We start from the raw sequence: 4,640 nt of genomic DNA on the forward strand, positions 1-4,640 counted from the left end.
TTCCTGCTGTTTGCAACAGTCTGCCATTCTGAACTCAACTGTGAACACCACCAAGAACCAGTCTAAGAGAAATGGAGAGGCTGAGAACTACTTCCCTGTTCAGCTCAGCAGCACCACGTCACGCGGCAGCAGCAATACTCTTCCCACGGCTCCCTGGTGAGGGCCTGGGCCGAGCCCCTGCAGACAGCTCAGGAGACAGTATCAGCCCTCCATCGCACGAGGAACAGCGCTCCGGCATCTGAACCACGCTTCCCCAGCACTGCTTCATCACCACGACGCACACGCAGGCGGTGCCTACGCCAGGTCTCCCAGGTGCGGTCCACAGAAGAGAGTACGTGCTCCCTGTGGTACTTAATCTGGCATTTTATACGGAAAAAAGTGTTCATAGACTCAAACGGGGCTTAATGACCCGTGGTGGCAGATGTGATGGGTACAGGAAGAGCACAGGGGATCCCAGCTGTCAGTCCAACGGTGAATTGCGATAGGAATCGCCACAGCTACATAACAGTGCCACTCTTTTCTTTTGCCCCCACATTTTAGAAGTACTGTTGGTTCTACTTAGCCATTTTTCCTTTTTGTTGAGGAAGAAAATGAGCAAATTGAGCTCTCAAATCTTCTCTAGGACGAGCTGCTGAAACCCGTACTCACTAGTGACTTTGTGAGTTGTTACTGGAGAGCAGTGGCACTGCTGCTCTCCAAAAGACAACACGACATTCCTGGAGCTTCATTCCGGTGACAAACACAATGGAAACAAACTCTTCCTACTCCTGAAATAGACTCCTCCAAACGTGGAGTCCAGGCACCGTCCTTTTAAGTCCAGACACTGATGATAACGGAGCGGTCGTGGCTTCCACAAGCTTTTGAGCACCTTCACTTCTCTCAGTGGATCACGCAGGCCTGGCCTAAACTCTATTCCCAGTTTATAATCGCACATAATAAATATAAATGGTTTGCTCAAGTCTTTTTCCAATGCAGTCAGCGAGGTTCTCTGCTTTCAAATTTCCTGCTCTCCCTATCGACATTTTCTTTTAGACTACTTCTAAAAAACCCTGGACTAGTTTCAGGACCAAGATTAACACATTGCACCCCATGCCAGCTTGGTGACTTACTCCTATTTAGAATCACTATCAGACCTTCACCTATAGCCAGGCCTAATCCACAGAATTGTCATCATTTTAGTTTCTTCATAACAACATAACAAAATATGAAATTAAATGAAAACTTACTATATTTGGAAGTTAATTTAGCCTTTTGTCACTTGTTCACAAAGATACCCATTCATAGCTCACTAAAATTCCACATCTGGACAGAAGCCCCCCCTACTCAAACCAGTTCTCATAGAACACCTCTCAGAAAACTGTAGGCTTTTTTAATGTCAGTTGTTTTAAAAAGCCTTTTGTTGAAACCAAGTATGTTAACAGGGATCTCAAAACCTTAATATTGATAGAAATGGCAGTATTGCAAACTCAGTAAAGGCAGCAGGGCTATGTTTGGGATGTCAGAATGCGCTACGTCAAAAATAAATTAAATTTTGAAATCCAGTAATGGGATATTTATCAGCTGCTTATCACGTCTGTGTGCGGTTGTAGGACTTGACCTGTGTTGCTTCAAACAAGCACGCTGAGGAACCGAAGCAGATTTGCTCTGCACTGTGCATGTTCTCAAAATACATACCAATATGAACATTTTTGCTACACATAAGTATTTTGGTCTTCTTTTATTCTGTAGAGAGAGAAATTATTTCCTTACTTTCATACAGGAAGACTAAAGAGAGAAGCGGAAAGACCCCCAAAAGCTAACAGCATTTCTCAGAATACAGCAGTTATAAAGCGCAGCTTCGTACGACCTCTCATTTATGTCCCCCTGCAGCTCTGCCAAAGCAAGACACTCCTTGTAAAGCAGGGCAGAGCTCAGCGGACGCCCCCGTGCTCGAGCCAGCCGCTCTGCTCCGACTCCCCGGTGTCAGGAAGCAGGTGCACGGCCCCGGACACTCGCACCATTTTAGCGGTGCTCCTGCTCTGCTCCAGTTGACTGCTGCTCTGCTGCCAGCCCTGCCGCGTCCTGCCAAATGCCATTCAGTACCAACAGACTGTACTTCTGTTCCAGCGGAGGATTCTTCCAAGTCTGATATCATTCAACATGATTAACCAAAGGACGGTTTCATAACGCTAATTAGCATTGTGTAGTCAGAAGACAGACTGCAGGCCTCTATCTCTAATGTCCTATGTTAAATTTGTTCTTTAGACATAAAAGACTGGTACATTAACCACGTCTTACGTTCACATTTTTCTTTTCGGAGAAGCCTGGATGAATTGCGGCACACACATATACTCTGAAACATTCAGCAGATGATTTTGCTGAAATCTCAAGTAAGACAAATTGTACGAGATCTTCAATCACTGCCTTGGGACATGTGGGTGATGTATCACATTTTACAAGTAACGGCACTGGAAAAATTCCCTTTTCACTCCTCAGCCACTGTGCTCTTAATTACATGCTAAAACTTGGAGAAATACGAACTGGAAAGGAAAAGCGCAGAAGAGACTTCACTGAGATAATGACATGGCTGCTTGCTGAAATTAATATGTGGAACCATGGACGAACCAAAGTCTCCAAAGGTCTCTGGAACCTGACTGCTTGGCATGCCCGCTCACTTCCAGGGGCACGCTTTTTTTTTTCCCCCCCTGTAAAGATAAAGAGTAAGGAAAGAATTTAGGAAGAGCTCTCAAGCCAATTTTTTTAAAGTCCAATTTCAATCTTCCCTGTGAATAATGTGATTCAAACACTCTTGTAGTTACTATTTTCCAAGGATTGTCACTTTGGGCTGTTTGGTTGAATTTGAGAAGTTCTCTCACGACAACGTGGACAATACCTTTGTTTTCTTGTAGACGTGAACATCGGATTGTTACACTGAGATGCAGCATTACCGCTACTCCTGAACGTACTCAGACGAATCTCAGGTGAGTACGTATTTGTCTTACGGTGGTAACCAAGTTGTGGACCCTACACGTTCAAAGGTTATGCATCACGTGGCTGGCTTACACCTTTTGCACAACTAAAGCACAACTCAGAGTATTATTTTCCTTCAATGTCATTATTGTAATACATAGGGATAAATGTAATACTGCAAGTACCCGGCTGGGACTGAAATGTAAACTGCTTGTTGATACTGTCTCTTTCAGTTCTTTCCTAACCACAAAAGTGATGCTGAGAACTGCTGTGCCCAAAACATTCGGGAAAGAGATCTAAATCACTATTTGAAAGTGAAGTATAGTAGTAGTTTAGGGGTTAAAGTCACATAAATAGTGCCTGCTTTAAGAGTACACCTGTACAGTTTGAATCGTGTAGTAGCAAGAGGGATATATTATATATATTGATAAACACACACATAAAAAGGAAGAAGTTCACAAGTATGAAACAGGTTGGTGTATTTATGAAATCTTCGGACTGAGATCCACATCACAGGCAGGAAGCTTAAACAAATATGACCAGATAGAAGAGGACTGAAAACTGAGAAGATACAATAAAAAAGGAAATAAATATACTAGTAATAGATCCCAGTAAAAATTAATTTAGGCAGCCAGCTTATCCCAGTGAAAGATGTGCGCGTACCCAAGGTTTAAAGCCTCTCTCTGTAGAAAGCAGGCTCAGCTAGCAACGACAGGCTGAACCCAGCCGCACGCCTCTGCGCTCCTGCTGCGGCCGGCTCCCCCTGAGGTCACACCGCTTCGCCCACAGCAGCGGTTTCAAGAACGATTCTCAGTGCTGCCCTTGCAGTGGGTCTGCTGCACCGACAGCAACACTGGGGTCATTTCACCACCACACCCTCTGAAAGGTTCACAGCAACACTGTTTAGAGCCCACGGTGAGCTAAGCAAACTCCATCTCCTCCTCCCTTTTGTCTATTTCTAGTCTGTCTTCTTTCCCCTCAGACTGCTCCCGTGCTTTATCTGATCAAACTTCTTCCAGGATGCCCGGTGGATAAACACTGCTCGTGGCTGTGTTACACTTTGAGAACTGGGCACACAATTAGGTGTTCACAGGATGCGCCATTACCGACAGACAACACGCAGAGGAAGTGGAGACTAAAACATTTTTGCATCAACAGGAGGATCCTCCAAGCGGTTTGCAGAGGGTGCTCCAAGGCCACTCAATTGTTCGCTGCGTCAGTACTTCAAAGCAAAAGACACGGAATGGGGAATCAGGTATTTATCCAATTCAAGGAACAGCATTTCTACTGAGCAATTTTCTGCATCTTAGAATACAAATGGTGCATGAAAAATGTATCCTTACCACGCGTTAAAGATGTGTTGTAACAGAAGAGGAGGGGGCACAACACTGCTCTCTGTGTGTTGTCATCACTGACCACTGGGGCCGACGGCTCCGAGGAGCCCACAGATCCCACCACTGCAGCCGAGTTAACAAAGAGCAAGTGCAGCTTCGAAGAAATTATGGGTACTTCATTATGTGCATTCAGAGACAGCCGGGAAGCACTGCCTGGCTAAATGTTATAACAGTTCTCATAAATATTCATGTGCAGCATTTGTACTCTACGCATTTCATCATTTCTTTACAAAAAAGGAATGGGGGGAAGGGGAGAGGAAGAAATTACCAATTTCTCTGTTCCAAAGAGTTCAAGGC

Source organism: Buceros rhinoceros, unplaced genomic scaffold, assembly GCF_000710305.1.
Source record: "Buceros rhinoceros silvestris isolate BGI_N320 unplaced genomic scaffold, ASM71030v1 scaffold29673, whole genome shotgun sequence".
In the NCBI taxonomy this organism is placed as follows: Eukaryota; Metazoa; Chordata; class Aves; order Bucerotiformes; family Bucerotidae; genus Buceros; species Buceros rhinoceros.